The sequence below is a fragment of the Trachemys scripta genome, chromosome 1 (genome assembly GCF_013100865.1).
Source record: "Trachemys scripta elegans isolate TJP31775 chromosome 1, CAS_Tse_1.0, whole genome shotgun sequence".
Classification (NCBI taxonomy): Eukaryota; Metazoa; Chordata; order Testudines; family Emydidae; genus Trachemys; species Trachemys scripta.
The window spans coordinates 32,056,059-32,080,879 of record NC_048298.1 but is presented as its reverse complement, the minus strand read 5'-3'; the positions used below and the strand labels follow the sequence as shown (position 1 = coordinate 32,080,879).

At 39.4% G+C, this 24,821-nt stretch overlaps 1 protein-coding gene and 1 long non-coding RNA gene across 11 annotated transcripts in view; one reads left to right on the top strand and one right to left on the bottom strand.

Annotated features, from left to right (window-relative positions):
• LOC117875787 overlaps positions 1–8,897 on the top strand; it is a 36,430-nt gene extending 27,533 nt beyond the window's left edge. Inside the window, exons 1-4 of one of the 5 annotated variants that reach the window (XR_004645359.1) lie at positions 4,362–5,792; positions 6,263–6,363; positions 6,493–6,646; positions 6,779–8,896. This is a non-coding gene — a long non-coding RNA (uncharacterized LOC117875787). Of the gene's footprint in view, positions 1–4,361; positions 5,793–6,262; positions 6,364–6,492; positions 6,647–6,778 lie in introns of those variants that run through there. The other 4 variants (XR_004645356.1, XR_004645358.1, XR_004645355.1 and 1 more) reach the window with 4 other exon arrangements.
• TAFA5 (TAFA chemokine like family member 5) overlaps positions 1–24,821 on the bottom strand; it is a 595,960-nt gene that overhangs the window by 444,788 nt on the left and 126,351 nt on the right. The gene's annotated exons all lie outside the window — the stretch shown is intronic.

Here is a 24,821-nt window from a genome sequence, read left to right as displayed (position 1 = left end):
GGCGGGGGGGGGGGGGGGGGGGCAGATTCTGAGCATGCGTGGCCGCTATGAGTACTGCTGCAAAAATCTCCGGGCGAAGGCGCAGGGACGCACCAACACCTGTAGTGGAGCACCCACAGGGACATCTCTCGAAGAAGAACTAATGTTTTGGAATGTAAAGGGTATAAGATGTGAAAAATGAATATATGAAGAATTTTTTTCAAGCTTTTTTAAAATATCAGAGCAACAGGCTGAAATTCTTACTGACTAGGTAAAGATTTTGAGAGAAGTATGGCAATGTATTAATTGCCTCACTGTAATTCAGCTAACCTATTTTGTCCAATTCAAGATTAGTTAATTTGGACTTCTCATCATTGAGTGACATGACAGGATAAGATCATTTTATATGATGAACCTAGACAAGTGATTTGAAGGGAAACTGAGTGACAGTGACCTGCCAAGCCATTAATTGGTGCTATAGCTGAAAAAAGGAGATTGTCTAGTGTTTTAATTTGCTCACTGAACTAAAACACCAAAGCAGGAATCCCTTAGAGAAAAACTCACTGTCCCCACAAAATCCACTATTGTAAGATTTGAGATGTTGTAATATGTTTCACAAGATTTAATCAGAAAAATTGCAAGTAATCACTTAAGATTTCTTATTATTTTCTTTTTAGTACTTGAATACAAGGATAAATATGTAAATTATGATAACTTCAACATCTCAGATACTTAAGCTGTTACATTTTATAGTAAAATAATACATTTTGAGGAGACACTAGTTTGATAATAGTTCTACTGTGAGCTGTCCTTTCAGCACCACAATGATGCAAGTCTAGCTATAACCACACAAAAGAGCTATTTCTAAATCCTTGACTATGACTAATAGTTAAGTAGTTGATTAAACAACTCAAAAGTTAGGGTAATGCATTCATTTTCAGTATCTAAAATTCATAATAGATTAAGGATGCAAAATCAAAATTATTCAAATTCAGATTATGCACATGTATGTACATGTAATAAAGAAGTACTTTACAATGGATTGAAAATATTGATGGTATTATTAAACTTTCTGTTTATATGACAGTGAAAACAGATTCTCTTTTACAAAAATACAAGTGTTAAATTGGTATTCAGGTGCTTGAAGTTGCTGGCACATGAAACTGTAAGTAATAAAGACAGTCAGTTCTACTGCAAAAACTAAAAGAGTTCTTACAATTTGTGCATGCAAAATAAGTTTGTTTTGTGCAAGTCAGCTAATTAAACAAACGTTATAGCGAGAGGGCACTGTTTAAATAGATAGTACATGTTGCTCAGCATTTTCACTCAAAACATTACATTTCTCTGTGTTGAAATGTTTCCTCTCTTATAAGCACTGTAAAGAAAGGTCTGCAGTAGAATGTCTGATGCACTGCAGTGCCTCAGCTTAAATGTGCTAGGGAATAGGAGCAGATGCAGGAATGATACCTAGAGAGCAAAACTAAATCAAAATCTACTCTGCTTTTTTAGCTTGGCTAGGCCCACACTTGACAAGAGAAAGATGAAAAGTCCAGGCTTAATGCCAAGACTAAATATGTGTAAGACTCTAGGCTGACTTTTAAAAATGGTCCAGAAGTTACTGTCCACTTGTTTTATTGAATGTTTATGTTGAGCAGCACCCTTGTGAAATTTAAAGATGTGAAAAATAACAGCTAAAGAGAACTTATATTTGCCCCCTTTTGATATTACAAAGGAAATATATATACTGGAAATATCATAACTCCCTCTTGTGGTGATAATTTTAGCCTTTTATAGGAAACAACAGGACAGAAAGGGTTGATTTTACCCGGGAGTGCTCAGGAAAACTGCAGACATCTGAAATCTGATATGTGATGATAAAAGCCCATCAAGGCTACCTTGGAAAAGGTTGCAAATCCATTGTAGATTTTTTATGTCAATCCAACCTGAAGGATATTTGCTTATTTTGGAACAAATCCTCAAGGGTATCAGAGCAGCATAACATTCACCTGTGGGGGAACAGTGATATGAAGATGGGTAGCTTTCCATCAGCTCCCCTCCAATTCTGGTGGCTGCAAGTCACTTCAGCCCAAGCACAAATCAGAGCAGCTTCAGGACTATCCAATTTCCAGCAGCAGTAAAATCTGCTAGGGGCCATTCTGCTTGCCTCTGATTATATTAATAATATATGGAGATATACCTATCTCATAGAACTGGAAGGGACCCTGAAAGGTCATTGAGTCCTTCACTAGCAGGACTAAGTATTGATTTTGCCCCAGATCCCTAAGTAACCCCCTCAAGGATTGAGCTCACAATCCTGGGTTTAGCAGGCCAATGCTCAAACCACTGAGCTATCCCAGGAGCTGGTGACATATTGCCAGCCACCCCAGCTTTGTCACCTCAGTTTCCTCTGTGCAAGGTAAATCCTCAGCTACCTCGTTAAGCTAGGTTTTCGTCCCAGGGTACCACTAGAGCAGCATGAAGAGGACAATAAGACTGAGTATCTGATCTTTTAGCAGTCAGGAAAAGAAAGCCATTGTGAACCCACAAGAAGTTGGTTTTGCCAAAGATTACTGTGATTTAAAATAAGTTGATTATGGAAAGAGACTGATGCATAAAGAATGAAAATGCTCATGTGCATAGGTAGCAATGACAGCAATACTTAGTCCTTGGCTCTTCAGCTTTCAGTCCAGAAGGACATATGTGCATATGCAAAACATGTGTACATATGTTGGATACCTTAATTTAAAACCATGTTACTGGAGACTTTGAGGATGGTGACAGGCTCTGTTAAGCAGGTTCTTTGACAAAATTTCTCCAGTGGCACAGCCATCATGAATTCTTCTCATTTATGAGCAGCACAATGAATGCAGTATGTGGTGGATCCAACTACAGTCTCAACTGTCCATGTACTACACAACTGGGATTGCATCACATTGCAATAAGCCCCAAGTGTTTCCACTGCAGATACACCACCATGAGACCTGAAGAAGCAGGAAAGCTCATTTTCCTCTTCTAGTCTATGAATAAAAACTAGGTGTGAGAGAATAAGATATATTAGTTCTACAATCTTGAAGGACATGGTGACCAAAAACTATCAGTTCAATTCATTAATCACAGATAATACTTAATTTGTTTAATAAATCATTCAGTTTTAAATGGAAAGAATGTTTTGATAAACTTTTTTTCTATCAAAACGTTTATGTATCCAGCACTTAAGGGTGGTTTATTTAATAACAAAAGAATTAAGTGCTGTTTTGTGCATTTTTAACTGAATTTGAACTTTCATACAAATAAAACTTGACACAAATCACAAGAAAAAAAATCAGTCATCATCTAGTAAATAAGAAATGCATCATTCGTTATTTTCTATGTAATAAAAATGTAAAAATTAAGTATCTGAATAAAAGTAAATTAATATATACAATTGTTTAAATAAATATGTATATATATAGCATATTATCCTGGTTAGCAAAAGGAATTACCAAATGTAGTGTAAAGCCCATATTTGATTACAAAACATATATTTTTCATGGTTACCAACTAATGAGAATCACTTTCTCTTAAGGAAAATAACTAAAAAGTACAAATACAAAATACAATAAAAATTAATTATTTAAATCAAGGTTTCCTTGCTTGCTCTTTTAAATCATGATTAAAAGGTGATTTAAATCAATCCATCATGGCAATAAGTACTGCTGTGTATGCATGATAGGTTTTAAATAATTGTTTCACTACCAGAGTCTTATTTGTATATCATTACACAGACCAGAGAAACCAAAAGATGGGTTAATAAAAATTCTAATCTTTGTATTATTTCAAAACCACCTGTACACCTCTTTTGATCATTACATATATGGACATCTAATTTAACATAAAGCTTTCATTAACATGAATTCTATGAATCTGCATTTGTGATGTCAATAACTAATAGTCATAAACCATGAGATGACACCAGGTTTGTGTACTCAGAACAACAGTAAATTTTGGTCTAAAATTAGTGATCTAAATTATACACAAATACAGTTGAGGGACAGGCTCTTGAACGAATGTCAGATTGAATGCAATCTGAATCCTAATCTGATAATCAGATTACTCCTTTGATAAAGCTTTTGATAACAAGTATAGGTAAAAATAATTTTAGAAAATATTTGTTTTAGACAATTTGTAGAGACAATATTTTGGTTGTGACTGATATGCTTTGGTCAGTACAAATTAAAAGCACTAATTGGACTCACACTGAATTTCTTAATACAAATTTAAACAAATTGTTCTGAAGAACATTATATAGGTTTCAACATATATTCACTTGTTTCAATAAAATACATTGTTTTTTGTGTATACCTATTGTTTGGTTGAATATATATCATTGAAAAAGAACAGGCATAAGAAAGTGTGTCAGTATGAATTAAAATGCATTGAGTGACAGAAAAATACTGAGCTTAGCTGGGAACCTGAAAACCATTGACAGTACACCCTCATGCCCTCCTGTAACTCAAAATTTTAAAGATGAAAATGCTTTAAGACATCTAATGCATGAAAAATGAAATTACTTCAAAGAAAGAAGAGGCAGTGGGGGTGGGGAGAATCATTGGAAATTGTCCTGGGAAAGCATAGTGCCGATTGTGGTATGTATAGTTATTATAATTAAGGGAAGTGGAAAAAAAAAGTCAACTCTGCTCAATGTAATGAATAGAAAATCTGTATCTGAAAAGCTATTCACTGACTTCTCTGCATTTTTTTTTAAATAAGTGGGACAAATTTCTATAATTTTCCAAAATTGTTTCCCCTCCCAACATTCTATCATCCTACTTCTAAAAGTAGCCAAGATTTGCTGCATATGATTTTCTCTGCAGTAAAAAATAATGAGGCATAACAATGTATCCCCCAAGGGTGGTTACCTCCAGGGTTTCTAAAGACATGAAGTAAGCAAGACAACTGTTCCTAACTTGACGCATGGTTCAAAACAGATAGCAACACTCCATATATGTTCAGCAGCAGGAATAGAATAATAGACCCCGTCTAACTTCTCTAGTTGCTAGTGGTGTGTGGGTGCAGAATTCTTCCATGTTGAAGTTATCATCTGCAAAAGCAGACAGCAAGAGAAACTATGCTACTAGCAAAATACGGTGCATCTGGGATTTACAAAATGTATGTACCCATTAAGTATCTTCTGATTGTGGGGTGCATACTTGGTAATAAGTTCACAGCCAAAATTTCAAATCATATCTCAATTATAAGTAAAAAGGCAGCAGCCTATATCACTCAGGTGCTTGAATAGTACTGATAGCCCATGGCACTGCTGTGGACATCACAACATGGCAATCTTTCTCCAAAATTCCTTCTACAGTGTTATACCATGCTAACAATCCAGGGAGAAAGTGGAGTATTTTATGTCAGTGGCCTATTAATAGAATATTGCCTGTGAAATTGCTTCCCTGCCCTACCTATTGCTACCCTGTCCCAAGCCTATTGTTTAGAACAGTATATTAATGAGAGAAACTTTACGGACAATCTTTATTATTTTTTGCTAACAAAAACTCAGTGATACCATGCAGGTTAATTCCTTCCTGATCATCTACTAATATGGCAGAGAGGAATCAACAACAATTGTACCAATGGCAATTAATTGTACTTTAATTATTAAAATGAGCTGCTTGATTTGGTGCACAACATATACCTTAACAGGATTTACATTTCCACTTTGCTGAAGTTTGACATCAGCTCACAAGCAGAGGGAGTCAACAAGCTAGTTAATGAGGTGTTGGCATCTGAAGCCATTTCCCATGATGAAGGAACTCTGCTCACATACAGAGGTATTGGCACTTGAAGTTATTTCTCTTCATGTGGTAACACAGTATCAAATAATTAAGGAAATTTCTATATCCAGGTCTGTCAAATAGAGCCCAAGCAAGCAGAGATCTCAGTCTTGATGTAGTTAAATAAATACCAATTCCTGCAAGAACATTCAGGATTTGGTGGTTTTGAGGCTGCTATTCTGAGTAGCACAGCTTGGTTGAAATCTTGGACATTGTAGGAGTTAGATGGCTAATCCAAGAGACATCTTGCGAAGGTCATGGTTGATATAAACTAACCATCAATGTCCAATCAAATGAAAATTTTCATTAGTGTCAACACAAATAAAAAGTCTCTGCATAGTGAAGTTTACTTGAAATGACTCTCAAAACTAGCCTTCAAATTGAGCTGCTCTTTGCAATTTGATTATCTTCCCACATAAACCCATTCATAACCTCCAAAGAGCCCTTATTTCTTTCATATCTTTCAGAGAGTTTGTGAACAATGTCAGGAGAGAACTATTGGATGGAGATTTGTTTGACTCTGGAGAAGCTATTCCAAACAAGGCATATCCCCTAAAGATCCGTAAAGGTAAAGATAGAGATCTAGGGGGGCACATCAAATCCATACATCAAATCTGTAATAGTAACACATAATTAAAAGCCTTCAGAAAGATTGTTAAAAGTAACCTTGCACATGAAATTTCTAATTAATTGATAGGTGACAAAGTGGTGTTTGAACAACACAGATAAGTTCCCAAGAAAGAGCACAGGAACAGCATCCAACTTGGCCACCGCTAAAAAGGAAGGAAACTATTCTGAGCGCTGCATCTCACAAAGGAACCATTCTGAAAAATGTAGAAAAACCTCTGCTAGTATGTGTTACTTTCACCTTCAATAATCAGGACAGTAAGCAGTTTGTCACAAGTGTGAGAAATACATGCTCTGTCTACTAATATGCCTAGAGTACAGTTTCTTGTATTAATATTTTATCTTCACCTCTGCAGGTGAAACCATCTGGGAGATGTTTCTTCCACAGTGAAGAAGATCAAGTCATGACCCCTACACTGAAGCTGGAAATATCATTAGAAGTTAATCTGCCAGTCCCGTTTATGGAGCTTGATTCATCTCAGGAACCCTTGGTGCATGTGGCAGCTGTTGAGTTCATCTCAGTGGCAATGCTGATCAAAGAGCCTTTTGACTCAAGAAAGAACAGTTAGTTAGGTATATGTGCCAGGTGCAACTGTGCACTCTTTGAACTTGCAGACTGATATAGGCTCCATGTCATGTAATGGCAGCTGTCAATGAACACAGCTTGCTGAAGTGATGGCAGAAGGTTTGCTGAGCAGCATATCTACCATGGCAGCACCTAGTAAAAATTTAGAGTTCTCCATCCGAGGCCTTTCCAAGGCAATTATACCAATAGGTCAAGGTGATACTAGAGGTGTAAACAAATGTTATGTCAGCTTCCAATGATCTCACAGAGATATTTGCCCTAACAATGGAAGTGCGCCATCACTGAGGATATTGCTGATGTACCAGTATCGCCATTGCCTATAGACAGGAGCACAATCCAGTGGATGCTGATTAATCTGCAAGGTATGGATTAGTGACTACTAGCCCCAGTGGTGCAAACACTGGAGACGACAACCTGACAAATATTTCATGGAATCCCCTCAGTGTAGTTTGCAAGCAGCACCTCTGATACCAAAGAAATTATTAACCACCATTTTGTGTCTCTGGCTTCTCTCTTGAATAAGCAGGAGTCACTTCACCAACTGAAAGCTGCAGGTCATTTGCCAATGGATGATATAGGTCACATGATCAGAGCGGAGAACTCTCTGGGCTGAGCATGCCCAACAGTGAAAATAACATAAAATAAGGTATGGCCATGAAAGGGTCCAAATCTGGAGTATGAGCTGTAGGGACAGACAAAGGAATCATGGCTCTGAGGTCAACAACAGCAATGAGCACGTACATGGATACCAGTAGGTAGCTACTGAGCATATGCAGTAGGGGGTGAGAGAAAGATCAGCTAGCTGACTTGCTGGCTGGCCACAGCTCATCCATACTGGTTACAACTTGTTCTAAAGGTCAGAGTGGTCAGTCATAATTCTGAGGTAATGGCTGTTACTGAGCATGTGTGAATGAGGTAATTGCTTAAGGGTATATAAGGAAGTCCCAATAGGACAGTATAAAGGTCAGCTGCCAACAGGCAGAAGTCAGTCAAGAGCCAGAAAGAAGAGCTGCTGGAAGAACTGCTGGGGAGAGATCGGAAGGCTGGCTAAGAGGACAGAAGAGCTCCGAAGAGTTCTCAGAAAGACTCCGAAGAAAGTGCTGCTGAAGAAAGCAGCTACAGCAGCTTCAGACAAAGTAATATCCACAGCAGCCACAACAGTTGCAACAACTGAAACAAAAGGATAGAGCAAGAGAAACTGCCAGAAGTGAGCTGCCACAGTAACAGCAAACAGAGAAAAGGAGCAGACTGGGAACGAAAAGCTACCGTAGCAGCAGCAAACCGCAACATTTGTAAAAACTCCCTGAATCAATGGATAGCATGAGCGTGTCAGTTTTTAAACTATATGTTTACTGTCTACTATTGTATAGTACAATAGATATGTGTATGTCTGAAATGTGTGTATTTTAATTGTATTTTACCTATGAAGAATTTAAAGTATAAGTTAAGAATTGCTGTCGGTGCTTTACAGGTTGGCCACCTGTAGCAAAGTGCATTGCTTAGAATCATTTAAACTGAACACTATTGTGGTTTGGATCTCTTTAACTTGCAGTAAGGGATTTGTGTCTGATTTTTACTTTTTATTTTTATTATACTAGGGATTATTAGTTACATTAATAAAATTATTTTGTTTTGGAAAAAACATACTGTCTGTGTCAATCATTTTATCAGGTCATATCTGTGTCCTTTAGTGTTTCCTTAACAACCTCAAAAACTGAAACCTCAAAAAGGACAACTTAAGGGAGCAATAGGCAGGTCATTCTAGGAATCAATTTTTGGGGTAACACCTCCACATGTTATGTAAAGAGCAACCAGGAAAATATTTTGCTAGCATATTGAAGGCACTTCTGCCCACCACCATCTCCCACTCCCTTATTTTGTGGAGGACCTTGGTAGAATGACGAATCACAAGGAGTAAAATAAAATAAAAAAAGAATACCCTGCCGGGATCCTGGTCCATGATTAGGGCTCCTAGGAGCTATGGTAATACAAACAACAACATCCACCTGTGGGTTATTATCGTGGATGACATTGCCAAATGAGAAATCATGGCAAATGGATAAAGACAAACAATTTCTTTCCACCCTACCGAATGTACTGTCAGTTTAAGATGCTAAATGGGAAGTATAATTAAGTCATGCAAAACAAAAATTCTTGTTTGAAAAATATCTATTGCCTTACGCACACAACACACATGAAAAACATCATTTCAGCAGTTCCTATGCAGTATACTCAATTTGAATAGAGTATTTACTGAACCATCTATGTTCTTGTATGGCCTCCATCTTTAGGGGCATACAATTTCAATGCAACTTAGTGTAGGCCAAGAATATTCCACTGTAATACAGTGTATACTACAATTGGCACTGTATTCACTATATCACCAGTGGTTTAATCTACACAATGTTCAGAACATCCCATCCGGTAGGATGGTGTGTGCATGCCATTTCAAAATCTGTTGTCAAGGCATCAGCAATGACTGAAGATGAATGGTAATTGTGTGCTCTATCACCTGCTGTGTTCCCAGATGAAGACCAGAGGACCAGAGTCACATATGTCCAGGAGGCAAGTCACTGATTTACGAGTATTCCCCCCAACCTTTTTTACTGTAGGTGCTCAACTGAGGCCCTGGTGTCAACCTGGACTAAACCACATTGTCCTCAATATGAAATGGTTTGGGAGAAGCTGGCTCCTTACTGTGGATGGTTCCTCAGTCAAATGGTTTATCTGTTTTGTGGACTGTTGCAGTAAACACCTCATTAGAAAGGAATCTGGGTATCTACCATTTGTTATGTTCACAACATACAAACATGAAGAACTCTTGCTGGAAGGTCGCAGTAGAAAATTACTTTATTTCTTAGAATTCAGAATGATAAACTTACAAGAACCCCAGAACAAAGAAACACAAAGCAGGCTGCTCCCTAAAATAGAGAGGCCACAACTCACTGCTACTAGACCCAGACCTCATGCTTCCCTGCAGAGCCCCTAGCCTTCAAGCAGGAGTAGGATACCCCCTGAAATTTAAAGTGATAGCTTGTAATTTTCACACAGTTTTCAATACACCACAACACCCAAGCCAATTTCCCCCATTACCACTTCCACTTTTTTGGCAATATGATGGAGAAGATTAACAGAGACCTTATGGTGGCCTGGTGCCAGACCACTGGAATGTAGACGCCATTGTAAATTATATTTACTTCTATTTATACAAAGGACTTGTGTCTGTGATTGTAGTGTAAATGTATGTGCATTTCTAAACACCGGGGTTGTGTATTTCAGAATAAAGAAGCTTGCAAAACAGTTCTGCAGCAGCTGGAGAAATAGTTGTCAAATAATTAGAGGTACAAAACATGGCAAAATTGCAATGTTTAACATTGCAGGTGTCTTTTCTCTGATTTGTTGTCTCTTCTCTATTTTCATTTCTACAGAAAGAAGGCTCTTCTGTGGAAAATCAGCTCTTTAAACCATGTTACTTTTGCAACTAGACTGGTGGATTACCTACATTCCTTTTTCTCAGCTTTCCTTGAATTTAATTGCATATTTCCTAGGAAAGAAAAATGTTTTCACTCACCATATACACTTTGCAGTTCTCAACAAGAGAAACTTATTTTTAGTACTCCTGTTCAATGCAATGTGAGTTTGGAATTAGTCAAAAGTTAGCTGACCATTGATACTGTATCTTAGGTGTTTCAAATTCAACATGTTGTTTGCACCACAGTTGACTGTTTGTAGTCCTTTAAAAAAAAACTTGTGAAATTAAAATTTATACACCATTTCTAATATATTAAAATACCTTTGAGGTTTTTATAAGGACAAAACTAAGTTTGTGATTGAAACAAATGTACTGTATTTAAATAACAGTTCCAGTACTTAATACAGTATGCTTTCAGTATTGGTGGAATTCAACGTGATGTAAATGTTTACTGAAATCAGAACAAAGATATGTTTGATGCAATATATTGCACTTACAGTAAATGTGTATTGTAAAGATATATATGTGAAGAATTTTCTTTCACAGAAAGTTATTTCCAGTTGAGCAGACAATGTCAATCATTGCATTATGTGGTATTTGGGATGTTTCTCTAGATTCATTACAGAGGTTTTTCTAAAGGGAAATGAGAAATGGAAAACTACTTACTACTGTTGCTACAGACAGATCTAGATTTAGTAGTTTACCCCCAATGACATGGCCTGTATAAAGATGTGCATATGAAAAAAATATAATTTTTTCATACTACTGTCACTTATGTGTAACAATGTCAACTGTAGATGTAAAATGCTTCTAAAACTTGCTGTGACTGAATGTTTGTTCAAGGCATTTGAAAATCTTATTTTTCCTCTGGTAAAGTTTAATTAAAGAGTTATATTAAAACTTCCATGTTACAAGTACAGAGAACTCTATTATTTCTCTATTATTAGACAATTATGTATAAAGTATTTCCTGCAAGTATTGCGTAGAGATATGGTACTTATTAAAAATTTATTTTTAAAAAAGACCATGAGAAATGCCTACCATATATAGATAATGATGAATATACGTGAGAAAGCTTGTTTAAATAAATCTAATATTTTACTTGGCGTTACTGTGTTCATTTCTGCACAGTGCAGTGAGGATCACAGGCTCGTTTTCTCCAGCTCAAACATGTGCGTAGGAGGAAGCTGCAAGAATTGCTGACATTCTGATCAGATCTGTCTGAGAGAGTCTTTGGGAATTGTTGATTGCAATCCAGGCTGTCCAACTGGAGAGTATGTAGGTGTGTGTGTGGTGAGGGTGGGGGGCAGGTACTAAGGAAATTGACAAGTGCTGCTCAAGCTATTTAAAGGAGGGAAGGAGGTGGTGAAAGAACACTGAAAGATTAAATAAACTTGCACCTTATTTGTAAGAACTACCAAAAAAAATTACAATTACCTTAGGACTACAACAGATTATTAGAATTGCCATGGATAACCCACACAAAAATCATCTAAAATGCTAATTTACATAAATTTCAAATGAAAGAAGATAACAATATCCACAGAGATAACCACTGGATCTGTAGATAAGAAAAAAAAATCAGCTTAAACTGAATCACAATGCATAAAGCTGCATTACCATACAATAACCTTGTATAGCAGAAATAGATACAGCAGCAGCTTTGCATGGGTCATAGAAATACTCTGTGAATATGGCACAACATGCCTCAGTATCTGGACAAAGACAGAAAATGTACCATGGCATAGCAATTCAATTAAAGTGTTCAAGGGGTATATTGGGGGTGGAAGGCAATGCTTGTTAGCCTTTATAACTTAAGTGATAAGTTTTAGACATGTGAGCAAACTCTAGAGCAATCTCAATGGTGTGGTCTAATCTGCAACAATAACCGTTTTCATTAATACTCATTTTTTACTTGTGAGAAGTTGCTGACATAAATTGATGATGAAGCTGCTATGACCTTCACTGAACCTTAGCAATTCTCATTTGCATTCTCATTAAAACTGTGGTTTTGGTCTCATTTTTTCAAATCTATAATACCATCTTAGCCATGTCTTTAAAAAGCCTCTCTCAAGAGCAATTAATTCATGTCATTAAAAAGGTGTGTTTTATATATATTCTTATTAAAGAAAACATTTTACATCATGGAGGTACCAGATTAAAATGTATAATGTATGTGGTATTAATAATATAACATTTTGATAAAGTATTTTGTTCTAAGCCAAAAGGAATTAATGGTAAAAATCTCATAAAACATAGGATGGTGATGATTTCATTACTGTTAGGGATGCCTGGAAGCTTTTCAGCAAACTTTCTCAAACTGTAGCACTCTTAAGTTAATATGTATCAATGGTAGAGTATTTTAACATGAACATGAATTTATTTAAAAACTGGATAGCATGCCCTGTCCTGTTAAGATGAAAGGCTTGGAGCTCCCCTCATGAGATCAAAGGGAAGACAGCTCTGGTGAGCAGGGGTAACCCTAAAAGAGTGTGGAGTGCTGCAGAGATATTCAGCAGCGGTAGGAATTGTGCAAGCTATTCTGGTTTTGTTTTAAGATACTGAGTTTAATATAGGTCCAGTTTTAAAACATTCCCTAGTCTGCAAGTGTAACAACTCCAAAAGCTTAAATAAAAAGTACATTGTCATGTGTCCATATTATCACTTTTGGAGTCTGAACAGGATCTTTGTGTCATTTAGAAATCTAGTATCGAAATCCAGAACCAGTATGCATAAAGACACATTTTCAAAATAAATCTATTGCAACATGCTGCATCCATTCTTAGAGGAAAGAAAATATTTTCAAAAAGGAGCACACATCTCCCATCTCCATCCTTACATTCTCAGTAATTTCCTGTCCCAGGTCCCTCACTGTACATTAATCATTCTCAAGCCTATCTGACCTTTGCCACATCTTTTAAAAAACATTGCTGCCCTGATGCCTGGTTGTGACATTCCCCTCTGGTGTTATCCAGACCAGTGATCTGCTAGGTTACTCCAATCCTTGACTCTGTGAGACAGCCTTACCCTGCTCTACTGTGAGAACCCCCACTCCTGGGCTGTTCACGCACAGCCTCATAAATACATACATGAAATTATAAACTATAACATTACTATAACGTTACTGTAACAATTACTATAACATCACTATAACAACCATGCTCAGTGCATCGTGAACCTTCCGAAGACACCCAACATGATGAACTTTGCATTGGATACCACACACTCATTTTATAAAGATGAACGTGGAGGTGTAGGGGATTCCCCTGAGGTACAGAGCGTCACACTGGTAATGAAGTATTTGTTTGGTAGAAGGCACATATGTTATCGCTGGTGAAGTCATAAATGCTGATATTCTGATTTCTGATACCGTGATATTATTTCCAAAGGGAATGAAAATCAGCCATATGATAAATCCAATGCCATTATTTTGGAGGAACTCTCAAGTAGCACCTGTTTGCCAGATTTTTTTTATTCATTCTCTTATGCAGTGAGTAATCCAGAGGGTTCTTTCTATAATTTTAGAAGTACTTAAATATACCTAAACCCCACACTTTTAAACTGATTCTTATATTACCACAAGAAGAGTCAGCTGACAATAAAAATCTATTTAAGATTTTTTTATTCTAGCTGTCAATTCCTGTGATAAACTGAACATTGACAAAAATCAATAAGCCAAGATCAGTTAATCTATACCAGAACATCCTGCAACTATTTTAAGCAGACTCCATAATGCAAAAGTGCTGATAAAGTGTTTAAAATGATTGACCCAATTAAGCACATATTACACATAATCAATAAATCCTAGAACAAGATCCAAGGCTGGGGAAAGTAAAAGTGGGGAGCTATATGATCCATGCAAGGGAAAAGTGTGTGTAAGTGGTAATAGAATTGGAGTGCACTGAAAAATATTTTCATACAGCCAATAAAAGATCACTGTGAGGATGGTCATTAGGCTTAAACACTGAACTTCTTTGACACTCTGACCTCAGTTGCCAAATGAGAAGAGGTAGCAATGTGAGACAGCTGGACAGTGATTCTTGGCATGGGTGTTCCCAAGTAGCAATGGAAGGAGCAACAGTTGGGAGCTGGAGAGTTAGAGACTGGAGGAAAGGGAGAGAGCAGGACTAATGGGGCAGAAGTGGGTAGACAGGAGTTAGCTAGATCTGTGTGGCCAGGCAGTGGAGAACAAAGAGAAGCAGCTAGAGGAAGAACAGATGTGGGTCTAGCGGGAAAGATATAATAGCTGAACCTGCATTGGAGGAACACAGGCCAGCTGGGAGCAGCTCTAACTGTGAGCCAGTCATGGAGAGTAGGAGCTTGAGTGCACATATACCAGCCAGCTGGAAGAAGCTGCATGACAGCTGGTGGAAGAAGAGGAAGTTTGGAGAAGTGTCAGGCCAAGGGGAGTAGCTGAGATAAATTTTGGGGGAAGCTTCTTCCTGAGTGGTTTTGTGTAATGACAAAACAAGCATTGGCCTCATTTTCCCCAGCCAACCGGTATTTGTTGCAGTAGGAAATGAAACCAGTAAATTCCCAACTCTTTTGGGTGATTCACTTTAAACAGAGCTCTCCACACACACACACACACACACACACACACACACACACACACTATGCATCAGCCTTGAGTGCAATTCTCAGCTTTAGTTTTCTTAAGAACCAAAATAGCTGATGGATGGCAAATACAAACTCACTGTTTCCAATTAGGTACAGACTTCTGTTTATTCCTTTACTGCAGACAGACAATCTTGTTTTGTTAACTATACAAATGGTTATTCGTGAAGGTGTACCATCTCAGAGTCTAGCGAAACAGGAAACAATAGGTCAGCTCCTCACTCTCTCCAGTTGGCACCCACAACTTTTCTCCAGTTGACCTTAACTTCCCCAACACACAGTCTGCATTGGAATATCTCCCCAGACACCTAGGGATTTCTCACTAACTTCTCCTACCAAAGTTAACCCACTGTGTCTTTCTGAACAGTCCCACTTTCTTAGAACAGGTTCAACACATGCACTAGAAGTCAAACATTTGCTATATTTCAATCAAATATGTACTATAGAAAGGATGATTTTTTTAAGTGCCTGTGTTTGCTATCCTTACGGTAAGGCACAGAACACCATCAAGGTGACATTTTAGATGCCTACAAGGTTTTGTTAAGAACAGATTTACATTTCCACATACAGAACTAACTATCCAGCCATTAATATCAGACCCATCACTGAGGTATCCAAGTACTATCCATATTCCTATTTTTTCCCTTCTGGTTTAGATTAGCACTCTTTCACACCTACAGACTATGGGATGCATGTACAGGGAAGAAGGGAAATGAGGATAAATGGCTAATAGGGGATAAGAGATTTGTAATGGGGTTTGCAAACCCCAAACTTTGGGTTCCTGGGTGTCTGGTTTTCGACTGGAACACCTGTTCAAAAAGGGATGCTGGTGGCTCCAGTCAGCACCACTGACTGGGCTATCAAAAGTCCAGTCAGCAGTGCAGTGGGGCTGGTAAGATCCCTGCCTACCGTGACTCTGTGCGGCTCCCAGAAGCAGCGGCATGTCCTCCCCCCGGCTCCTACGCATGTCGCAGGCAGGTGGCTTCGCGCACTGTCCCCACCCCAAGTGTTGGCTTCGCAACTCCCATTGACCAGAAACCACAGCCAGTGAGAGCTGTGGCAGTGGCGACTGCTGGCGGGGCAGCGCGTAGAACCACCTGGCCGCGCTTTCGCGTAGGAGCTGGAGGGGGGACAAGCTGCTGCTTTCAGGAGCCACTTGAGGTAAGCATCACCCAAAGCCTGCACCCCTGACCGCTCCCCAAACCCCTGCCCTAGCCCTAGTCCCAGCCCCGATCCCCCTCCCTCCCTCCGAACCCCTTGGTCTCAGCCTGGAGCAGCCTCCTGCACCCCAAATCCCCCATCCCCAACTCCACCCCAGAGCCCTCACTCCCTGTATCCCAACTCCCTGCCCCAGCCCAGAGCCCCCTCCTGTACCCTGAATCCCTCATTTCTGGTTCCACCCTGGAATCCACACCCCAAGTCCAGAGCCCGTATCCCCTCCCACACCCCAACCCCTGCCTTAGCCCAGAGCCCCCTTCATACTCCAAACCCTTTGTCTCTGCCCCTCAGCCCAGAGCCCCTCCTGCACCCTCATCCCTGGCCCCACCCCAGAGCCCACACCCTCCTTTGCAACCCTACCCATACTGAGCATAGGCAGAAAGGAGACGAGAGTCTTTCCTGCTTAAAGGCATTCAGGCTGAATTCCCTCCTCTCTCCCCCATGCAGTTAACAGTCATGGAGACATGCATCCACAGTGTGAGCAATTAAAAAAAAACTATAAAGGAGGGAGAGCAGAGAGGGAGAATGAGGCAGAAAGTCCTGGAATAGCAAAGGAGTGACAGCTCCACCCCAGGCTACCTCTGACAAACCAACAAGGAAACAAAAGGAAACTAAGCCTTGGAGTTAAGGGCCTTAAGATTCAGTTTAAGTTACGAGTTTATGGACTGCTCTGACTGCAGATGAATTGAAGGGGACCAGACCAGATAGGAAAAAGCTGGGACTCCATGAAGACAGACTGCACCCTGGACAGAAACAGGAAGTAGGCAAGGAGGGGAATGGGCTTTAAACAATAAAATAAAACCCATAGTGGACAGAATGAGTTCCCTTTTTTCACATCACAATATAAACACAAAAAACTAAAATAAATTAACAAAACAAACTTGGCATTGATAACATGATCTCTCAAACTCTTTGCTTTTCTGCTGCATCTCTTCCCTCAACCATAATCTTCAGCTGCATTGTGTCTGGTCGATGGTCCAGTCTTTGGGGTAGGGACCTGTCTTCTAACATGTCAGCAACACATAAAAATACGATTAGCTAATGAACAGCTAAGTCTATGTTTTATAGAAAATAATGCTAATTGCACTCACTGTGTATCAGGGTCAGAGACTTGTGTAAGCTTAATCAACTTCATTTCTTCCTAGCCATATGACAGCCCAGGCTTTGGGTTGAAAATTAAAATAAAATTTTGAAAAACTTGCATCCAAAGAATTAAAATATGTCACAGGATCTGGGGCAGTAACAAAACATGGCATTTTCTTCACAGCTTAGTTTAAAACAACAACAACAACAAAAATATTGAAGCTTTGGGTAATCAGAACACCACTACAGGCCACTTTTTTCTAACTGCTGCACGTGACCTGCACAGTGTTCAGATTTTTCCAGAAATAATAGTTCCATAAAAGTTAATGAAAAATAAGAATTAGTGGTCAAAGTGCTTCTTAAGCACCTAAGCAGAAAAAAAAGTTTTGTCTCTCCTTCCTCCCAATGATAACATACGTGAAACTGGGTACATCTCCATCAACTGCATGTGTTGAATTTTATATCCTTTTGTTTGTTTGAAGTGTTTTGTTCTTTTTTAATATAGCTGTGCATGAAGCCAATATATTCTGCAAACTATAAATGGAAACTACTTCTCACATACCAATGCACTAGAAATGTGTCTGTTCCACATGTGTCATGTGAACCTAGGAGACAGCTCGGGACTGCCTGGCTCTAAGTTAGTTAAATGAAAACCTTCTACTCTAGTTGACAGGAACATCTCTGAGATATAGGGTAGCCATCAACATGAGCAGATTTAGAAACAAATGATTCTAATAGACATATTTTTCCAGCCTGACCTCAAGGAATGCACTTCAATACTTCAGCTTCCCCTTTCAAAACTTCCAGAACTAACATCAATTTCTCAGAATAATAAGCATCTTTGCCTTAAATATTATTTATTGATCACCACCAGGGTGTTTAATGCTCTACAAACACAAGACATTTTCCATGCCAAGAAGCTTCCACAGTCTTATTCGGGCATATTTTTCTGAGGTGGAAAATTTCCAAATGGTATTAATATTAAAGTGTGTTTCCAATGTCACAGCCAAAATCATTTAAACATAAAGCTCAGTTACAAGGATAATTTTAACACAAAATTGAGCATAGTCATTTTGGTTATGAATGATTGTTCTCCAACATGGAAATAAGACATCTTAATATTTAGGTCATTACCCATGTTATGTTTTAAGTGACACATTCACCTTGACTAAATAACCTTGTTTTTAGTCTGACCTGTGGGAAATGTGTTTGTCAGATTATATGAGTTTTAATTCAATGTATCTGTTTGCCAATTAGAGTGGGCACTGAAAAGATATATAGCTTACTATTTTTATTCCATTTGTGAGCATTAACTTCACATTTCATAAAAATTACAACATGATAATAAAGTGAAATAACAAATATTTTGTACAGTATCTTAGAAAACAAAAATGCTAAATGAGAGATAGATGTTGGTAATGTTTCCTAAGTTTCCCTACTTGCTTTGGGTGCTTCATATTAGGTTGCCTAACTTGTTTTTTTTTTTTAGAAGAGCTGAGCACCAACCAGTCCAAGTGTATTCAATGAGAGTTGAATTCTGACCAGCTGTGGAATCAGATTTTATATTTCTCAGACTGGATACTCAAAGTTAGACTCCTAGTTTCTGTACACATGACTGTGATATTTATAATACCACTGGACTTCAGGTTGTAGGTGTTAATAAGAAAGTGCCAGTTGAGAGAGGCAAAATTATTCCTTTTGTGGAAGAGATTAAGAAATCTACTTTGGTGGCAGAAACTGAATATTCTACAATCACATGCTTTTGATATATATCCGTATAGCAATGGTTAAATCATTTTCTGTATTGAGCCATGATGCTACATAATCTATCATCTTTAATGAAAGTAAGCCATTTAAGTTAGTATAAGCAGAGGGCTGATAATACTAAAGGCAACTTGGAAAAATGAGTCTGTGCACCAGAAATGACTGCTTTTTATCCTGAACAACATTCATAGTGGTTTTATTTAAGTGTTCACAGGTAGTGGAAGGGATCTTCATTGATAATATTCCCATTAAACATATAAATGTGGGTCACAGAATTGAAATTGCCATGGTGAATATCAGTATTTGCAGTATCTAGACAAGCCATATTAGGTTGGCGTATAACTTTACTCCTAAATATAAGACTGCTGTGCATGTTAGAATCATGATATATGTGTAGGGGATGATCTTAATTCAGAAAAGGACAGAACATTAATCACATGCATAGGTCACATGGGACTGAAGTTAAGCATGTGTTTAAGTGCTGTCCTGAATCACAGTCTCAAGACACAGTCTTTTGAATACATCCATGAGATTAGATTCGGTCCAGTGAATGTTTTATTTTTAACCCTTTTATATTTCATGATTAGGTTTGGAAGCATAGGTATAGATGTGGCAGAGATTTTAATCATCAAGTTATGTGCCTACACGTTTACGGTATGTCTCCACTCATGGTGGTGTGTATAGTACAGACAGTGCATGCCCAGCTAGCATGGATAGCAGGGTGGACAGTGAGGTGAGTGGAGAGACTTACAAGGCTGAGTGCTAGCATATATACCCTACACAGCTCTTTACATGCCCAAGCAGTGCCTCCCATGTCTACACTGCTAATTTTAACAGTGTAGGATCACGCAGCCTGCCCACTGCAGTGAAATGTTCCAGCTATGGGGAAAGGCTCTGGCAGCTCCTCACTGCCAAATGGTTTCCTGCTATTGGAGCTTTTCACTGTGGTGTGTAGCTATACACGGCAGTGATAAGTGTGGACACAGCTTGCTTTTACTTCAGTGTGTAGCTACACATGTAGTGCCTGTACTCTATATGCTGCCGTCAGTTAGAATAGGTCTTACTTTACATGTAGTAAATATTTAGGACTGCTATGACAGGACGTTGCTTATTAAAGTGGTTCTAATGACCACTTAAATAGGGGGAGTGGGAGCATCTCTGTCTCATGTCTCTGCCTAGATGAAGTAAATTAGACATTAATCCATTTTGTTATTACAGATGCTAATAGTAAATAATATAACAGTCATTTATTTGAAAAAGGCTTGCACAATTTTTTTAATATAGTGAGTGAATAGGGCCACTCAACCCTATAATGTGCTTTTTTTCTATCCTTCACTACTAGGGAAATTGTAACACAATCTGTCATCAGATTTTAATATATAAAGAGACTGATTTTATTAGTGTTGTCTGTTACAAGTATTCCTTTATGCATCCCAAGTAATCAGAGTGTATAAAGGTAGGCAAAATTTCATGAAATCTAGTAGGCAACAGCTTTTGCTTGTATTTTGGATCATCTTCAGGATGCAAATATTCATAAACTATAGTATTCATACCAGGTTATGAATTAACTGGTATAAATAGTATGGTAATTAATGCAGTTATTTTGACCTTGAGAAAAAGATAAATACTTTTCACGGTAGCGGTGAGAGTATTGCCTCTGCATATTCACCCTTGTGGGATGCACTTTCCAGCTCCAGCATTTCAGTAGCCTTCTGGAAAGCAGTGTCTGTTTCTTCCTTGTGGAACTGAAAGTTTGGAGCAGAGATTATAAAAGGCACTTCTGACCCAAAATGCCTCTATTTCTACTGCTAAACCCAAGAGTCCTATGAGACAAATGTGAATATGCAGATGCACACCTCTCAGAGAACCAGTTACTATGGTAACAATTTCTTCTTCTTCAAGATATCCTCTACATATTTGCACTTGGGGCAGTCTAGCAAGCAGTAGAACCTGTGAGAAGGTGGGCTGATGAGCTCATTTAACAAAGATTACTCTCTCAAGGTAAGCATCAGATCTAGATTCCAAATAGAGAGTGGCATTGGATAAATGATTGTACATAAACACCAGGCAGTAGTTCTGCCAATTTCTATGATGGAAACGTCATGAAGACATGCCCTAGGCCTATTAGTGTGAGCTTCAAGACCCTGACACCTAAGCTAATATATCATAAAACATGGCTCAATGCACAGCCTAATCCAATTAGACAAACTCTGAAAGGCAAGGACATTTCCTTTACACTGATCCCCAAAGGCTACAAAAAGTCTTATTAACCTCCTAAACACGTTAATATTACCAAAATAAAAATCTCAAAGCCCTCTTGATATCTAATGTACAAAATCTAGTTTTCTGCCAGAGGAGAATTTAGATTTGGAAAGAACACAGGGAGATTAATGGTCTGACTGAGGTGGAACTAAGACACTACTTTGGGTATAAATTTGGGATGAAGATACAGGATAACTCTGTCCCTATGGAATACAATGAAAGGAGGATCAGCCATTAAAGTCTGCAATTCCTTCACTTTTCTTGCAGATATAATTGTAATTTAAAGTGCTACCCTTAGCAACAGGGGGAATATGAAGCATCCTTCCAAGGACTCAAGCAGAGAGTCCATTAACTTGATCAGCACTAGATTAAGGTCTCGTGATGGAATTGGTTTTCTGACTGATGAGATGTTAACTTGGCCTCCAAGTAATGGAATGGTAGGATGACTGAAAACAGAACACTCTGTTGACAGATATGCTAAAATATCAGACAATTGCACCCTTGTTGGAAACAAGGAAAAGCTGATATTTTAAATACAATAAATGGTGTAATATAGATGCAGAACATAAAAACATATTGTTATCTGCTTCCCAGAGAAAATAAGAACAAATTTTAGTAATATTTCAACTAATCAAAGCTATCTAAACTTCAGCAGAATCTCTTGCACTTCCACAGATCACATTAAGTCTGAAGCACTCAAGGTATGTCTACACTGCAGTTTAAAAACCCATGTCTGGCACATGCCAGCTGACTCAGGCTTGCAGAGCTTGGGCTAAGGGGCTGTTTAATTGTGGAGTAGATGTTTGGGCTCAGGCTGCATCCCGAGCTCCATGACCCTCCCACCGTGCAGAGTCCTAGAACTCAGGCTCCAGTCCAAGCCCAAACATCTACAACACAATTAAACAGACCCTTAGCCCAAGCCCCATGAGCTTGAGTCAGCTGGCAAGGGACAGCCACATGTTTTTAATTGCACTGTAGACTTACCCTCTGTGTCCTGGGAGCCAGAGCACCTCTGGATAAGGATGCAGGATCAAGCTGTCTTTCTGAGGGCAGGTCTACACTAACCCCCCAATTCAAACTAAGGTACGCAACTTCAGCTACGTGAGTAACGTAGCTGAAGTTTGAAGTACCTTAGTTTGAACTTACCTCGGTCCAGACGTGGCAGGCAGGCTCCCCCGTCGACTTTGCGGTACTCCTCTCGCCGAGCTGGAGTACCGCAGTCGACGGCAAGCACTTCCGGGTTCGACTTATCTTGTCCAGACAAGACGCGATAAGTCGAACCCAGATGTTCGATTTGCTTGCCGCCGAACTACTGGGTAATGTGGACCTACCCTGAGATAGCAGATTTGATGATTGCAGTACAAGAAACTGAGACTCTCATGAGAAAGTTGATCCCTACAATAATACTATATGGCCAATGCTGGAGCAACCAGTAACTCTCAGGCTCTCTCGTTACCTCTTTTTGATCATTAGTATGATTAAACAAATGGTGGGAAAGTATAAGCTGACTCTTTGCTCTTGTGTAATAGGAACATGTCTGCAATGATGTCTCTGTCCAACTGCTCTGGAGAAGAACAGAAGGAACTTCATACTGCTGCTTGTTAAAAGAGGACAAGGGACAAGCACCACAGAAAACCCCTCAGCTTCTTCTTTTCTTGTCCTCATTCCTGAAGGCAGCTGAAAGCTTCACCAAACATCCTTGAAGAGAAGATCCATTTGACGCTGAGGAGATTGCCTTGTGTTTGAACTGATTTTCTTGGCACCAGGTAAGCTCCTCTGAGGAGGAAGTACCCAACACTGACTTGTTCCCGTGAAACAAATCTCTCTAGGTAGGAAGTTTCTGGCACTAGCACACCAATAGTTACTTGTGTAGTATGACAGGGTTCGACTCACCACTGTGGCACCTCCTGCTGGCTATTGTGGGGATTAGCTCTGTATGCCAGTGTGCCCTCTTCTGGTGATGTCTCACCACAATCACTTCTGCTCCAGGGACCCATGTCACTCCCAGGACGGTGGTGTCCTCTTCATCACATAGCCCTCTGGCTGAATCACACTCCGTGTTCCTCCTGGGGGACAGTATCGCAGTCCCTCAGTCCAGCCACTTCCTCAATGGTGAGTGGGGCGGGCGGGACCCGGTCCCGCCCACTACTCCGGGTCCCGGCCCAGGGACCCTGTAGATGGCCGCCACTTGTGGCATCCCCTTCAACTCCTATGTAGATCTCCCTGGGCCACTTCCCCGCAGCTTCAGCAGCCTCTTTGCCCTTGCCTCCGGGCCTCAGCCTGCAGATCCCTGTAGCTCACCAGGAGCTGCATTTAGCTCCCTAGGTCTCTGCCTGCATCACTGCTACGTCCAGGGTGCTTGCTGCCTACACCTGCAAGGCAACCAGTCCTCCTCCCTCCTCAAGCTCGAGGGAGTGACCGAAGCTGCTTCGTTCCCCAGCCCTTCTTATATGGGCAAGCTCGGCCCTGACTGGCTGCTCCTTGCAGCCCCTCTCTAATTGGGATCTTAGGAGTTCCCAGAAGTAATGGTTCCCTACAGGCAATTACCCTAGACATTACTGAAACTGTGAGACCTGAAGGCTCACTCTTCAGAGCAGATGTTCTTTATGACAGTGAGGCCTCAAGGCCCATAGAAGGTCTAGGCACCACAAGCATCAACCTCAGTCTTCCTGACAGAGTTCCTGCCTTTGAAACCAAAGGCTGTTGGCTCAGGCCCTTCACTGCCAGATGGTTGATCAGATACCTCATTCAGGGACCAGGTTTCTAATACCTCTTTGATGAGGAAGGTATGGCACATGTACCAGTGCAACTGTAAGGGTGAAACAGAGACACAATCTGGAGAATATGCTTCCTCTCAGCAGAATAAAGACCAGCTATGTGCATCTACCTTCAGCAATACACAGGGACATGACACACTCCGCATAAGTCCATGGTGCTGAACAAAAGTCTCTGCAGACAGATGACCAAGATGTCCAAGGAAACCTAGACCCGGATTTTAAAAAAGATTTAAAATTCACAATGACATGATTACCTAATTCTGAGTTTTGGATGAAAATCCACAGAAAACATTTCCTCCCCCCCTGAAAGTTTATGCCATACCATATGTTGAATGTTTAAAACATATGCCTATACATTAAAACATTATTCAAAATGTATCAATGTAAAAGTTAAAATTCTTATATATGTCTACATAGAGCTGTTGTTACTGCAATTCTGCCTTTTCTGATTTGCACAGTCAACTATCCATGGACAGTAAGTCTTGCAGACTCGCTGTGCTTGAGTACACACACGTTATTGCTGAAATTCAATTATTTTTTCTTACTTGGCAATCACCTAATGGTTTTGTAAAGAATTGGCTATACAATTATGGTATTTATGTATTTCAGATGCTTACTAG